The following is a 16,963-nucleotide window of genomic DNA, read 5'->3' as shown; positions in this document are numbered from 1 at the left end:
ATCAAATTCCATCCAGGATAATTGCATTGGAGGGTCTTTAAAAGTTGGAATTGGCAAATGTTGGAATTCTTTTGAAATATTTTCAATTTTGTTTTGAAAATGACAAGCTATTTTATTACAATCATCTGTGTTATAATTAGAATTATTTGAGTTATTAATAAGTTAAAGATTTCACTGGTGGGCGGCGGTGGGCGGCGGGCAGCCATCAGCGGCATCCGGTAGTCCCTTCTCCCTTCCTCCCTCCCTCCCCTGCCTGGATGAGCGCCAAAATCGCACGGGCGGGTCGGCAGCGGGGGGGGGGGGCGGCAGCAGGATCCGGGAGCGGCAGGTAGGCAGCAGCGGGGTCCGGGGGGGCAGCGGCAGCAGGATCCAGGGGCGGCAGTGGCAGCGAGATCCGGGGGGCGAGTAGCGGCAGCGTGTTCGATCGGGCAGGTAGGTGGGAAAAAAAGATGGCCGCCTGCACGGGGGAAAGCTGCAATTGGCCGCTGAAGACATGACGTCACACCCCGTGACGCCAAACGTCGTGACGTCACGTCTTCAGCGGCCAATTGCACGATTTTCCCGTGCAGGCGGCCATCTTTATTTTGCCACCTACCTGCCTGCCCGATCGAACACGCTGCCGCTACTCGCCCCCCCGGATCTCGCTGCCGCCCCTGGATCCTGCTGCCGCTGCCCCCCCGGACCCCGCTGCTGCCAACCCACCGCTCCCGGATCCTGCTGCCGCCCCCCCCCCCCCCCCGCTGCCGACCCGCCCGTGCGATTTTGGCGCTCATCCAGGCAGGGGAGGGAGGGAGGAAGGGAGAAGGGACTACCGGATGCCGCTGATGGCTGCCCGCCGCCCACCGGCCGCCTGGACCCACGGCCCTCCGACAGGTATTTAAAATTGTTTTATTTTTTTATATAACACACAGGTTTTTTGTTTTTTACACTTTTTACACTTACTGTAGCAGGCCCGAGCCTTGCTACTTTTTCGTTTGTTTTTTTTTTTGCTTCGGGAGGAGGGGACCGGACGGGGCTGCAGGAGACCGGACGGGACCAGGGCGGGTAAGCAATGTTTTTACACTACACTACACTAACTCCTACTAGGGGGAGGCGGTAAACTAGCAGGTTAAGGCCGCGGCAGAACAGCGGGTTACGGAGGAGATAATATCAGCGCCCGTTACAGTATCGCAGGGGAATAGCTAATTCCTTCATTATACAGCTTTTACGTTCGTTTACATGCTGGGTGCGGAAAGGGTTTAGGAAAGGGTTTAGGAAGCGCTAAGGACGCGTGAAACTGGAGACTGTATCGCTGGATGGCCTTACTCGTCTGTATTGTGCGCTCCCAGCACGTTACAGACCGGGAATCTTTAACTCAACGTTACTGTATCGACCTGAATGTTAGGAATTATTAGGAAAATAATTTATTTATTTATTTTGAATTTTTATATACCGACATTCTTGTATCAGATACAAATCATATCGGTTTACATTAAAAACAGAGTATGCAGGAAAATAGGTTTCCTAAGTCAAATACATTGAACATATTTAATAAACAAGAGATTACTAAACTCTATGAAAAAGGTTAATTAACAAAGGAAAAACTTAAGGGAATTAAAATAAGCGTAGCACAAAAGATTGCACGAAGCCGTGCACAAAGGGGAGTGCCCCTTTGGCGCACCCCTTCGGCACGCGACGCACGGCACGCGACGCCTGGTGGAATGTGGCCGTTTACCGGCTCGCCGCGGACTGTGATGACGTCAGTGGGAGCGGGTCTCTTCATCCCTGAGTTCACAGCATTCTGTTTCAGCACGAAGTTTTTACAATTTTTTTTGTCTTTTTGGTCTCTTTTTCTCTCAGCGATTGCCCCTAAAGGTGCCCGGTACTGGTGGGCTGCCCCTCCGCATCACTGCCTGGTGGAATGTGGCCGGTTACCGGCTCGCTGCTGAGTGTGATGACATCAGTGGGGGCGGGTCTCTTCATCCCTGAAGAATGGTGAATAAAATGGAAAATGTCGTAATGCCTCTGTATCACTCTATGGTGAAGACCATACGTTGAATACTGTGTACAATTCTGATCACCGCATCTCAAAGTTGTGATGGAGATGGTACTGAGAAGGGCAACCAAAATGATAAAGGGGATAGAAAGTGCCCATATGAGGAAATACTAAAGAGGTTAGGACTGTTCAGCTTGGAGAAGAGACGGCTGAGAGGGGATGTGATAGAGGTCTTTAAATTCATGAGAGCTCTAGAACGGGTAAATGTGAATCAGTTATTTCCTCTTTCGGATAATAGAAGGACCAGGGGGCACTCCATGCAGTTAGCATGTAGCACATTTAAAACTAATTGAAGAAAATTCTTTTTCACTCAGCGCACAATTAAACTCTGGAATTTGTTACCAGGGGATGTGGTTGGGGAAGTTAGTGTAACTGGGTTTAAAAAATGTTTGGATAAGTTATTGGAGAAGTCTATTACCTGCTATTAATCAAGTTGACAGAAAATAGCCACTGCTACTACTTGCATCAGTAGTGTGGGATAGACTTACCGTATTTTTCGCTCCATAAGACGCACTTTTTTTCCCCCCAAAAGTGGGGGGAAAATGTATGTGCATCTTATGGAGCGAATATAAAAAAAAACCTAAAAATCTAACAACCCCCCCCCCCCCCCACCCTCCTGACTCCCCCAAGACCTGCCTACTTAATTTACTACAACCCCACACCCTCCTGCCCCCCCCCCAAGACCTGCCAAACATCCCTGGTGGTCCAGCGGGGGTCCGGGAGCGACCTCCTGGGCTTGGGCCTTCGGCTGCCAGTAATCAAAATGGCACAGACGCCCCTTTGCCCTCACTATGTCACTGGGACCGACCAATGGCAGCGGTTGTCACTGGGACCGACCGCTGTTATTGGTCGGTCTCAGTGACATGGAGAGGGCAAAGGGCCGTCGGCGCCATTTTGTTTACTGGCAGCCGACGGCCGAAGACGAGGAGATCACTCCCGGACCCCCGCTGGACCACCAGGGACGTTTGGCAGGTCTTGGGGGGGGTCAGGAGGGTGGGGGGTTGTAGTAAATTAAGTCGGCAGGTCTTGGGGGGGGGGTCAGGAGGGTGGGGGTTGTTAATTTAAAGAGTTGGGATGGGGTTTTTTTTTTGGGGGGGGGAGGGGTTCCCAGAGAAAGAAAAGTTTTCTGATCTGGGGAGTGGACCGAAATGGCCCTCCCCAGACCCGAAAACAAAATGGGGAGAAAAAAAAAAGCTATGCATTCCCCTAATTTGCTCCATAAGACGCCCAGACGCAGAGCCAGTTTAGCACAAATTTTTTTTTTTTTTTATTTTCCCCCTCTGAATCCTAGGTGCGTCTTATGGTCAGGTGCGTCTTATGGAGCAAAAAATACGGTAGTTTTTGGGTACTTGCCAGGTTCTTATGGCTTGGATTGACCACAGTTGGAAACAGGATGCTGGGCTTGATGGACCCTTGGTCTGACTCAGTATGGCATTTTCTTAACAGGCAATAAATTCAAACAGCTATGATCCCAAAAGATAAGGCTCAATATTAGTGTAAGTACACAGCGTGATATATCTTAGTAGCAGACCTCATACAAGGCATACATATTTGATGCTAGTTAGCATAGGTATACCAACAATATAATCATAGGTCATATAGTGTCAGTCAGACTTTTTTTTGAATTTTTTCTTATGCACATTAAAATGGCCCGTTGGCCCATAATAGAATTTGCAGCATTGCAAGTATTGCACTTAGCTTTCTGTTATCGAGGAAACAGCAGAGACATGGACGTGAAGACATGCACAGCGTCAAGCCCGACATGGACCGCGTTTCGGCTAAAAGCCTTCTTCAAGGGCCAATGATATCTGCAATTTTAAAAGCATCCATAGTAAGACATAATTGCAATGCATCTCATATATATATACATAGTACAATGCAACAGTGATACCAACGTGAAGGTAAAATAACAGCATCTTCAGACAATAGTGTTTCTCCTCTGCCGGAGGGGCCGCTTTCGCGCTATTTTTCAAGTGGCTTTGACCAATCAGAAATAGTCTCCACCCAGGATGTGACGTGAATGGTTGCTAGGTAATTCATAATAATGAATACCATTCAATAGCTGCGTTAAGTCCATCTGGGTGCATACTCTTAAGCTGGAATATCCAGCGTTGTTCCCGAGCGTTAAGAAGTTTCTGGAGGTCTCCCCCTCTTTTTGTTGGAAATACACGATCAATGACCCGCCATTTGAGGTCCGCAAACTGGTGCTGATTATCGAGACAATGTTGAACTATAGGTGCATTGGTTTTACCCGTATTCAAACAGCTACGGTGTTCAATTAATCGTGCTCTAATGTTGCGCTTCGTTCGACCCACGTAAATTTTAGTGCATGGGCACATGATGATATAAATAACGTGGGATGTAGAGCAAGAAGAATGAAAATAAGCTTCATGAATTAATCCAATATTGTCAGTCCAAAATGGGCCGTCAAGAGATTGTGAGGGCAAGGTACATTTACCGCAGGCCCAGTGACCAAGGGGTTCATCAGCTAGAACAGGCACATTAGTATAGGTCCGAGGTTGAGTCAATAAGTCCCGTAAATTTTTACCTCTGCTAAAGGCAATAAGGGGAAAATCCTGGAAGACCTGATGGATCTGTACAATTTTCCAATGATCCCGTATGATTTTAACAATATCCTGGGACCTGGTGGAATATCGAATAGTGCATACCAGCGGAGGATCCAGCCGTCCTTCTGTAGGCTCCAACAGTAGCCATTCACGATATTCCACCAGGTCCCAGGATATTGTTAAAATCATACGGGATCATTGGAAAATTGTACAGATCCATCGGGTCTTCCAGGATTTTCCCCTTATTGCCTTTAGCAGAGGTAAAAATTTACGGGACTTATTGACTCAACCTCGGACCTATACTAATGTGCCTGTTCTAGCTGATGAACCCCTTGGTCATTGGGCCTGCGGTAAATGTACCTTGCCCTCACAATCTCTTGACGGCCCATTTTGGACTGACAATATTGGATTAATTCATGAAGCTTATTTTCATTCTTCTTGCTCTACATCCCACGTTATTTATATCATCATGTGCCCATGCACTAAAATTTACGTGGGTCGAACGAAGTGCAACATTAGAGCACGATTAATTGAACACCGTAGCTGTTTGAATACGGGTAAAACCAATGCACCTATAGTTCAACATTGTCTCGATAATCAGCACCAGTTTGCGGACCTCAAATGGCGGGTCATTGATCGTGTATTTCCAACAAAAAGAGGGGGAGACCTCCAGAAACTTCTTAACGCTCGGGAACAACGCTGGATATTCCAGCTTAAGAGTATGCACCCAGATGGACTTAACGCAGCTATTGAATGGTATTCATTATTATGAATTACCTAGCAACCATTCACGTCACATCCTGGGTGGAGACTATTTCTGATTGGTCAAAGCCACTTGAAAAATAGCGCGAAAGCGGCCCCTCCGGCAGAGGAGAAACACTATTGTCTGAAGATGCTGTTATTTTACCTTCACGTTGGTATCACTGTTGCATTGTACTATGTATATATATATGAGATGCATTGCAATTATGTCTTACTATGGATGCTTTTAAAATTGCAGATATCATTGGCCCTTGAAGAAGGCTTTTAGCCGAAACGCGGTCCATGTCGGGCTTGACGCTGTGCATGTCTTCACGTCCATGTCTCTGCTGTTTCCTCGATAACAGAAAGCTAAGTGCAATACTTGCAATGCTGCAAATTCTATTATGGGCCAACGGGCCATTTTAATGTGCATAAGAAAAAATTCAAAAAAAAGTCTGACTGACACTATATGACCTATGATTATATTGTTGGTATACCTATGCTAACTAGCATCAAATATGTATGCCTTGTATGAGGTCTGCTACTAAGATATATCACGCTGTGTACTTACACTAATATTGAGCCTTATCTTTTGGGATCATAGCTGTTTGAATTTATTGCTTGCTGGGTTGCTATTCCGTCCTCTAGATTGGGTGCTATAGGATAGTAGTGGTCATTTTCTTAACAGGCACATCCTGACAAGTAGAGCCATTCCTTTTTGCTCACTCCCAGCTTTTAAATCTGAAATCTTCCTGGCTGCTAATTGTTTATGGACTTTCCCTCTAGAAACTTGCCTGAACTCCTTTGCTAGATGCCTTGACCACATCCTCTGGCAACAAATTCCACAGTTTGATTGTGCTTTGAATGAAAAACTAGTATCTCAGATTTGTTTTAAATCTGTTACTTGTTAGTTTCAAGGCATGTAAATAACTGGCTCTTTTTACCTCTTTCTCTCCATTCATTATTTTGTAAACCTATCCCCTCTGTTTTTGTTCTCTAACTGAAGATCCCTAATCTGTCTGTTTTAATATATTAAAATATTTGACTTGCTCTGACACCCTAGTTGTTGTTCTTACATTCATTAAACAGGTTAAAAAACAAAAATACTAAAAAAACAAAACAAAAAAACAAAACTATACAAAATAGAGACCACTTGTATTGCGGATCATTGTATATAACAATGATGGTAAAAACACTGGCGATCAGCTCTGCCTCCATCAGACATCGCAAATAATTGGTATTTGGTGTGTATTAAAAAGTACATCGCTATTCCAAGCAAGAGAATGCCTCAGTAAATAGGTATGTATACATTTTTTTGGAAGATTTATTTTTTCAGCCCTGAAATTATTTGGGAGTGCATTCCACATCTTAGCACCTGCAGCCTGGAAAGATCTCTCTTTTCTCACATATGTGTAAAAACTTTCCTTTCTAAGCCTTTCCATTTCTAGCTGCAATCTCACAGTTTATCATACCTCCTACTCCTTTTGTCCTACTTTGTATAGTCCAGAATCCATGTAATTATCCATAGCAATCATTTCTTTTTTGTTTTAGTATTTGGATTAGACAGTACAAATACAGGTTGTACACTATGTAGATAATACTGCTGTAATAATAGAAGAATACTTTAAATCAGTGATTCTCAGCCTTGGCACACCCAGCACAGGATTTACTTCATCATTGCACACCATCTTCTCTTCCCTCTGTCCCCACTTCTGGCATCATCACGTTCCTTCTCCCTCTACCCCATCACCTTCTCCTCCTGGCATCATCACCACCTTATCTTCCCTTCCCTTTCCCCCATTCCCCCTCCCCCCGGCATCATCTTCCTTTCCCTCTCTCCACACCCCGGTATCATTTCTTTCCCTCTCCCTATCCCTCCACCCTTCTGGTATCCCCACCACTTTCCTTCTCCCTCCACCCATATGGCATCACCACCACCTTCTTTTCTCTCTCCCTCCAACCTTCTGATACCATCACCACCTTCTCTTCCCTTTCCCTTGGTATCACTACCACCTCCCTCCACCCTCTGGCATCACCGCCACCTTCCCTTCCCTCTCTCTCCTCTCTTCTGGCATCATCACCTTCTCTCCCCGGCATCATTTCCACCTCTGTAGATATAGATATATGGACATAGAAGAAAAATATTCAAGAAGGATGAGAGTTCAATGTGTACAAATAAAATCCAATCTTTATTAACACTTTCTACAACAATAACCTATAAGGCTAATTCTTTGGCTTGACACAAATGCATTCATACATATAAACATACGTAAGATGTGCAAAAAAACCCCACTTGTCACCTACAAATATAGCATAAAAATTCAGACTCTTATATCTATGTTAAGCACTCTGTCAAGAGTGTATGGCAGAGCTTCCTCACATCCTATACAGTAATGTCATTATGTAACATAATCAGCAAAGAATCTCATTAAATGTACTCGTAAACACAATCGTGATCATTGGTCAAGATGAATTGTTTGTATCCCATGTTGGCTATGGATGCTTCCTAACTCACAATGAAGTTGTAAATCGTACCCTTTAACAGTTACACATAAGTTTTGAAGATTCCTCAAATAGAGATGTGGAGCCCTCACCGCCTCATTTGTACTCTAGTCCTATATATTTAAGTGATAAGTTAATGTGTTTCATATCCTTGTTGAGTGTAGCATGCATTCAGATTATGTCCTGGGTTTAATGTCAAATCTCCAACAAGGCCCTTGTTTCGAAGAAACCGTTTTCCTCGGGGGGAACACCTGTCACAAAACACGTACAGTCTCTTGTAGGTGCCTTTCGAAGAATAGAAGGAGCTTGTCTCACCGATGAATTCCCAATATCAATTAAAATACCATGGAGGTAAAAGATGTTGCATCCAAGACCACTAATGAAACTGTCTAGAGCAAATGAGGTGCATATACAGTGTTGATGATGCCTCTGTGGGATGGGACCCCGCTGTATTAATGACAAGGCAAAGTATTGTAAAGCCTGAATGGGCATTTTTTGCAAAAGAACCGTTAGCCAACGCAAGTGTCAACGTGCCTAGATTGGGCAAATGCGGATTGAAAGTGTCTGAAGTTTTAAACCTAAATCATGGTTGGAGCCTTCCTCCTGCTCACCAAGCTTAACTGCAGGAATTGAAACCCAGGCATATAAAAAACACTAGTGGATAATACTATAAATGTTTGGATGCATAAAGATGTTTTTAATTTTGAAGATCCCCTCATTTTCATTGTATAGTCTGCTGCCCTGTTAACAGTGACAGGGTTTAGTACGTGAGCATTGCGAATTTCCCTATAATATGTACAATAGATAAAAGGGAAGCATGGACTCGGGAGTGCCTTAGATTCTCAGTCTCTCTAAAGATCAGTTTTAAAATGACACACAGGGCTGCTCTGCCCATTTTCTGTAGAAGTGTGACTGTCGATGTACAACCAAGGAAGTAATACAATTTGTTCAGGCTGTTTCATAGTGAGTTGAGAGCTAAGTGATCTAAATTGAGTTAGTTTGAGTTGGTATACAAGAAGAAAATGGTTTGTTTTTAATATTTTTTTTCAATGTTATCTCTTGAAATCAACTTATCATATCCTTGTAAAACCACTTCACTTCTGGTAGAACTAATGCTCACTTTCTAAGTAAAGTATAATATTGAAGAAAACCAGATCAGTGTTGATATAGGCAATGTCCTGTTTTCTTGAAAATGCTTTTTTTATGTCTTGTTTTTTTGACACCAGGAAAAACAAAATAGCTTACTGTACTCTCCAAAATATCTTAAGTAAAAACTGCTTTTTCTTTTTTGCAATATGCTAAACAGGCGTTATTTTGTAATGCTTACCACTGTAGCACATTACACCTCCCTATTTTAGAAAGCCTGTTTCCCTGTATGTACCCGGATCAGTCCAGACAGTGGGTTGAGCCTCCTGTCCAGCAGATAGAGACAGAGAAAAACTGAAAGGGTATCCTATATCAGGACAGAGCCTACCCTGCATCCCTTCAGTATTTCTCTGTCTCCTGCAGATGCAGGCAGCTGAACCTGCGGCTCCATTCCTTTTCTCAATTTGTTTCTCCCTAAGGAGATTTTTCCTCCTTCTTGTTTTTTCCAGGATCAAGCAAGTATTACTTTAATTCTGTAAAAAAAAAAAAAAAAAAAAGAATTACTGTATTTATTTAAAGACTTCTGTTTTCAGGGAGACAGCTCTGTCTCCCCGCTCTTATGGTATCCTAGGGGGGCTTGCCCTTGTTTCTACAGCCTAGGAATCCCTTCCTGTCTCTTGGGGCAATACTGGTGTCCAGTCACTTCCCCTCTTTGCCATGCTCCCTTGAGTAATTAGCAGGGAAGCTCAATTCCCCTGCAATCACTAAAGTTTTCAAAAACAAAAATAAATAAATACATATCGGAAAGCAAAGACAAGCAAAATCAGCCCTGCTTGTGCAGGGAAAGCAGCCAGCAAGGTTCGTTTGCCTGCTCCTGCTGCTCGGGCAGCCCAGCTCAGCTGATTCTCTCTCCCATGGCGTTTCTTACCTCCCATCAAGCCGTGTTCAAATTGCTGCCTATCCTGCGAGGAGCCTGCGATTCGGCTCTCCCGCGATGGGCTGTGCTCTGATTGTTTGCCCGGTGGGGAAGGGTCCCTCCGCAGAGGCGCAAGATCGGCAGCCCGTGGTCGACCTTCCAAATGCGTGGCTAGGCCGTCCCGCTCACAAAAAAACGTGGGAACGGCGGCCATTTTGGGGGCAGGCTTTTCTTCAGACTTCGGACTGCAGGGCTCAGGAGAGCCTAATTTAAATATTTCTCCGCCATATTTAAGCCCAGTCAGAGCTCTGAAGGGGGGTTTTGATCCTACTCCCTCTCCCCCCCCCTCTTTACCTGGAAAGTCCAGGCCTCGTTTCTCCACACAATTTTTGCTTTTAATGCACAAATCATATCTGGCTAGCCTGCAGGAAGAGTATGACCCCTCCAGGTCCCCCCCAGCTAAAATCCCTTGGGTGCCTGCTCCGCAGCCGCCTCCTGTGCCGGATGGGCAGGGCTCCATCAGGGTGGTGCTGGAAGCCCTGCCCTCCCCGCCCTCCCCCCCTCCCCCCCAACCAGCTGCGATCCCTGATCCTGACTCTGATTTGCTCCCAGGGCCTCCCCTCGAGGGTGATGACCCGCGTGTTCTCAGTTAGTTCCAAAGGGAAGAGCTGGACCCACTCATTCCCTTTATTTTGGACGAACTGGGTATTGAAGGGCCACCAGAGGATTCTGCTACGCCCTCTTTACCAGCTAACGTGGACCCAGTCCTGGCGGGACTTAGGGCTCCTCCACGTATTTTCCCGTTTCACCCTATGCACAGGCAGCTGCTCCTCCGGGAATGGGAGTCTCCTGAGGTGGGACTCCGCGTGGGTAGGGCAATGGACAAGCTATATCCCCTCCCTGATCAATGCCTAGAGATGCTTAAAGTTCCCAAGGTGGACGCTTCTGTCTCCACGGTCACCAAACACACCACCATCCCAGTGGGGGCGACTGCACTGAAAGATATTCAAGACTGCAAACTCAAGCTTTATCTCAAATGCATCTTTGAAGCCTTGGCATTATTTATTTATTTAAAAGGTTTTTTAAACCTGTATTTGGTTATTACTATCATATCTTTTTACAATGCAAAAAGTTAATTTAACTAATAGCAATATATCAATATAAAACAAAATATAAAATCCATGGTTTCATTCGTACCTTATTAAATTATTAAAATACAATTTCATTTTAAACTTCATTCATACACATAACCATAGGGGTCTGGTTGACAATCTGCAGCAGTCTCTTGCAGCAAGCAAGCCTTAGGTGGGTTCAACAATTGCTCAGCACCCAGGACCTCCCGTCTGCAGAGGCGGAGCAGGCAGAATGACTGGAGGCAGCAGTGGCATATGGGGCTGATGCCCTATACGATTTGCTCAGAGTGCAGGCCAGGGCTATGGTTTCAGCGTCTCCTCTGGTTGCGCAGTTGGTCTGCGAAATCCTCCTCTAAGTCGCAGTTGGGCACTCTTCCCTTCAAGGGCAAGTTGCTTTTTGGTGAGGACCTTGAACAGCCTATCAAATCCTTAGGAGAGAACAAGGTTCATAAGCTGCCGGAGGACCGCCCGAAACAGTCTTAAGTCATTTTTTCCTTCACATTCTCGTTTAGAGGCCAGCGCCGGTTTAATAGCAGAACGCGGGGATCCTTTCCAAGGGGTACCTCCTCCAGATCCCAGTCCTGGTCTCATTCCTTTCGTGGCAGACGTCCCTTCCGGGAGGGAAACCCACAACACTCGGCCGCTAAGTCCTCTTCCCAGTGAAATACGGCCGACCCATTCCTCCATTCCTGACTTAGGTGGACGTCTGTCCCTGTTTCTCGAGGAATGGGTCAAAATCGTGTCGGACCAGTGGGTCCTTGAGGTGATAGGCAGAGGTTACGCTTTAGAATTTGCTCGAGATATCCCAGACTTCCATATAATCTCTCCCTGTGGAAAGCGGAAGCGTCCAGCGGTCTGCCAGACTCTTGTCAGGTTACAAGAGCTCGGAGCCATAGTCCCGGTCCCGGTGGAGGAACAAGGATCCGGCCAGTATTCCATCTACTTTGTCGTGCCCAAAAAGGACGGTGCCTTCCGTCCAAACTTGGATCTCAAGAGAGTCAACCAGGCCTTCAAGGTTCCCCATTTTCGTATGGAGACCCTGAGGGCATTGATTGCGGTGTTCGCTCAGGCGAATATCTGGCCTTGATTGACTTGACGGAGGCTTACCTGCACATACCGATACGCCACGACCATCAGAAGTATCTCCGGTTCCACATTCTGGGGCAACACTTCCAGTTCCAGGCGCTCCCGTTCGGCCTCGCCACTGCGCCACGCACTTTTACCAAGGTCATGGTGGTGGTGGCGGTGGCCACTCTCCGCCGGGACGGAGTCCTAGTCCATCCTTACCTGGACGAGTGGCTCATTCGGGCTAAGTCGGAGACTCTCTGCAGTTTGGCGGTCAACAGGGTCTTGGCTTTCCTAACCTCCCTTGGGTGGATAGTCAACTTTTCGAAGAGCAATCTCCAGCCCTCCCAGGCCCTGGAATTCCTGGGAGCACGCTTTGACACCCGGGTTGGCAAGGTGTTCCTGCCAGACACTCAGGCGCTCAAACTTATGGATCAAGAGCACAATTTTCTCTCTCTCTCGCTACCCACAACCTGGGATTACCTTCAGGGCCTGGGGTCCATGGCCTCCACTATCGATCTGGTTCCTTGGGCTTTTGCGCATATGCGTCCATTACAGAAAGCTTTGCTGTCCCGCTGGAAACCGGTGTCGGAACAGTTTCAGATGTCCCTACCGCTTTCCGACTCTACCATCGCTGGCATGCAGTGGTGGTTCTCGCTCGCTCACCTCCTGAAGGGGATGCCTCTACAGACTCCTCAGTGGATCATTGTTACGACAGACGCCAGCCTCTCAGGCTGGGGAGCAGTGTGTCAAACTCAGTCTACGCAGGGAAACTGGTCTCCAGTTCAATCCCGCTGGCACATCAATCGTCTGGAGGCCCGAGCGGTCCATCTGGCACTCAAGGTCTTCCTTCCTCTGATCCGTCGCAAGGTGGTGCGGGTGCTCTCGGACAATGCCACCACGGTAGCCTATATCAATCGGCAGGGGGGCACCAGAAGTCACCTGGTGGCTCTGGAAGCCAGCAAGCTGTTCGCCTGGGCGGAGCATCACCTGGATCGCTTAGCAGCTTCCCACATTGCGGGGAAGGAGAATGTTCAAGCGGATTTCCTCAGTTGTCAGCATCTAAACCCCGGAGAGTGGGAGTTGTCCAGAGTGATGGATCTGATTTATACGCAGGTGGGGTCCCCCCAACTTAGACCTGATGGCTACCCTGAACAATGCAAAAGCTCCTAGATTCTTCAGCCGCAGATAGGAGCACTACTCAGAAGGAGTGGATGCCCTGGTTCTTCCCTGGCCTCACAATGTTCTCCTGTATGTGTTCCCTCCGTGGCCTCTGGTGGGAAAAGTTCTCAGAAGAATAGAACTTCATCGGGGACCTGTCAGTCTCGTGGCACCCGACTGGCCCCGCAGACCGTGCTACGCAGATCTGGTGAACCTCGCGATGGACGGTCCTTTTTGCCTCTGCCATCTGCCACACCTTCTCCGGCAGGATCCAGTATTTTTTGATCAGGCGGATCACTTTTGTCTAGCGGCCTGACTTTTGAACGGCAGTGACTAAGAAAGAAGGGATATAAAGATGAAGTTATATCCAGCCTGTTGCGAGCCCGTAAGCCTTCTACCTCTCTCGCTTACGTCCGGATTTGGAGAGCTTTTGAGACCGTGTGTGCTGAGTCCAGAGTGTCGGCACGCAAGGCTCCGGTCTCCCAAGTTCTCTCTTTTCTCCAGAATGGCCTTTCCAAGGGTCTGTCTTTCATCTCCTTCTGAGTATAGGTCTCCGCTCTCAGGTCCTTCTTAGGCATTATCAATGGTTTCGCTGTGGCAGCTCATCCGGATGTTCGATTCCTAAAGGGGGCCAAGCATTTGAATATGCCAGTCCGGCCTATTTGCCCCTCTTGGAGCCTTAACTTGGTGCTTTGAATCCTTTGTGAGGCACCCTTTGAACCCCTCCGGTGGGCCATGCTTAAGGATCTAACTCTTAGATCCTTAAGCAGTTTTTTTTCGTGTCTGTTTGCTCCGCCAGAAGGATGTCCAGAGCTCCAAGCGTTGTCTTCTAGGGAGCCCTTTCTCCATTTTTCTGATTCAGGGGTCTCCCTTAAGACGGTACCTTCATTCTTGCCGAAGGTTGTGTCTTCCTTTCACGTCAATCAGTTGGTGGAACTTCCTGCTTTTTCTTCTGAGGATATTGCGAAAATGCCTGGTGGAGACGTGCGGCGCCTTGATGTAAAACAAGTGCTGCTGCGCTACTTACAGGTTACAAACAAGTTTCGGGTCTCTGATCATCTTTATCTTATGGAATGGCCCAAATAGAGGAAACAAGGCTTCTAAGGCTACGATTGCTCGCTGGCTGAAGGAGGCGATTGCATCGGCATATATCTGTCGAGGCCAGTCGGTTCTAGAGGGCTTAAAGGCCCACTCTTTGCGTTCACAGGCTACTTCTTGGGTGGAGAGTCAGTCTGTCTCTCTGCAGGAAATCTGCAGAGCAGCTACTTGGAAGTCTCTGCATACTTTTGCTCGTCTTTATCGCCTCGATCTGCAGGCGCTGGTTTTTGGCTCCTTCGGAAGGCAGGTGCTTCGAGCGGGACTGTCTCGGTCTCACCCTGTTTAGGGAAACTTTGGTACATCCCACTGTCTGGACTGATCAGAGTATGTACAGGGAAAAGAAAATTGGTTCTTACCTGCTAATTTTCGTTCCTGTTGTACCACGGATCAGTCCAGACTCCCTCCCGGGCACTGTCTACTTTGTCCACTCAAAGCTGTTTTCACTTTTTTCTTTACAGTTTCTTGGATCTCTCTGCTTCTCAGAACTTTAAGGCACCGGAAACATCTACTAGATGAATAAGGATATATATAAGAGCAGTTCTTTACAGAGTTTTGAATTATTCAAATTATTAGTTAGTTGTTGCTTGCTTGATCTTATGCTGGTTATCTTTATATTTATCTGCTTTGATAACATTTATACTGAAGGGATGCAGGGTAGGCTCTGTCCTGATACAGGATACCCTTTCAGTTTTTTTCTGTCTCCATCTGCTGGACAGGAGGCTCAACCCACTGTCTGGACTGATCTGTGGTACTACAGGAACGAAAATTAGCAGGTAAGGACCAATTTTCCTATTCCTGACTTCAGTGCCAGGAAAAATAGTGGAAAGTATTCTAAACATCAAAATCACAGAACATATAGAAAGACATGGTTTAATGGAACAAAGTCAGCATGACTTTACCCAAATCTGCTTCATTTTTTTGAAGGAGATAATAAACATGTGGATAAAGATGAACCTGTAGATGTAGTGTGCTTGGATTTTCAGAAGGCATTTGACAAAGTTCCTCATGAGAGGCTTCTAGGAAAAATAAAGTCATGGGATAGGTGGCGATGTCCTTTCGTGGATTACAAACTGGCTAAAAGACAGGAAACAGAGTAGGATTAAATGGACAATTTTCTCAGTGGAAGGGTGTGGGCAGTGGAGTGCCTCAGGGATCTGTATTGGGACCCTTACTTTTCAATATATTTATAAATGATCTGGAAAGAAATACGACAAGTGAGGTAATCAAATTTGCAGATGATACAAAATTGTTCCGAGTAGTTAAATTTCAAGCAGATTGTGATAAATTGCAGGAAGACCTTGTGAGACTGGAAAATTGGGCATCAAAATGGCAGATGAAATTTAATGTGGACAAGTGCAAGGTGATGCATATAGGGAAAAATAACCCATGCTATAGTTACACAATGTTAGGTTCCATATTAGGTGCTACTACCCAAGAAGGAGATCTAGGCGTCATAGTGGATAACACATTGAAATCGTCGGTTCAGTGTGCTGCGGAAGTCAAAATAGCAAACAAAATGTTGGGAATTATTAGAAAGGGAATGGTGAATAAAACGGAAAATGTCATAATGTCTCTGTATCGCTCCATGGTGAGACCACACCTTGAATACTGTGTACAATTCTGGTCGCTGCATCTCAAAAAAGATATAATTGCAATGGAGAAGGTACAAAGAAGGGCGACCAAAATGATAAAAGGGAATGGAACAGCTCCCCTATGAGGAAAGACTAAAGAGGTTAGGACTTTCAGCTTGGAGAAGAGACGGCTGAGGGGGGATATGATAGAGGTGTTTAAAATCATGAGAGGTCTAGAACGGATAGATGTGAATCTGTTTTTTACTCTTTCGGATAATAGAAAGACTAGGGGGCTCTCCATGAAATTAGCATGTGGCACATTTAAAGCTAATCGGGGAAAGTTCTTTTTCACTCAACGCACAATTAAACTCTGGAATTTGTTGCCAGAAGATGTGGTTAGTACATTTAGTATAGCTGTGTTTATAAAAGGATTGGATAAGTTCTTGGAGGAGAAATCCATTACCTGCTATTAATTAAGTTGACTTAGATAATAACCACCGCTATTACTAGCAATGGTAACATGGAATAGACTTAGTTTTTGGTTACTTGCCAGGTTCTTATGGCCTGGATTGGCCACTGTTGGAAACAGGAGGCTGGGCTTAATGGTCCCTTGATCTGACCCAGTATGGCATGTTCTTATGTTCTTAATATTTTGTTTGCCAGTTGGATCACATTTAATGTTAATTTGTACAAAATCACATGGTGTTTTTATAGATTGTGATATATTTTAAAGACCCACCAAAAAAGATGTAGTAGGTGAGCTTTCAAGAATTTAATAAGACAAGAGAAAAATGTAGAGAATATCTAGTGGCAAGAGAATGGTAATGAAGCAGTGGGGTGACCTACACAGTGCAATAGTTCAGCCCAAAACAGTAGTGAAATGACTGCATTGAGCTTTCAAGAAACTTGAGGGTAACCTGTGTTTCTTGAAAGGTTATCTGTTCTGTGCAGGTTACCTGTGAAGGTAACCTGCACAGAACAGCAGTTACAGCTCTAAATACCATTTTGATCTTTATTTGCCATCACATACTGTTACTATGACACCACACAGGTCCTTGCTTCAGATGTCGCATGTAGGAAGAACCTAT

General features: G+C 45.8%; 1 protein-coding gene across 5 annotated transcripts in view; it reads left to right on the top strand.

Annotated features, from left to right (window-relative positions):
* Positions 1 to 16,963, top strand: part of PIK3CB (phosphatidylinositol-4,5-bisphosphate 3-kinase catalytic subunit beta) — a 430,104-nt gene that overhangs the window by 156,072 nt on the left and 257,069 nt on the right. Inside the window, exon 1 of one of the 5 annotated variants that reach the window (XM_029615664.1) lies at positions 1,959 to 1,974. The exons of the other annotated variants lie outside the window; for them this stretch is intronic. The gene's annotated coding sequence lies outside the window, so the exon portion shown is untranslated. Of the gene's footprint in view, positions 1 to 1,958; positions 1,975 to 16,963 lie in introns of those variants that run through there. 5 annotated transcript variants of the gene reach the window in all.

Source organism: Rhinatrema bivittatum, chromosome 9 (assembly GCF_901001135.1).
Source record: "Rhinatrema bivittatum chromosome 9, aRhiBiv1.1, whole genome shotgun sequence".
Taxonomy (NCBI): Eukaryota; Metazoa; Chordata; class Amphibia; order Gymnophiona; family Rhinatrematidae; genus Rhinatrema; species Rhinatrema bivittatum.
This window is presented reverse-complemented; position numbering and strand designations above follow the sequence as displayed.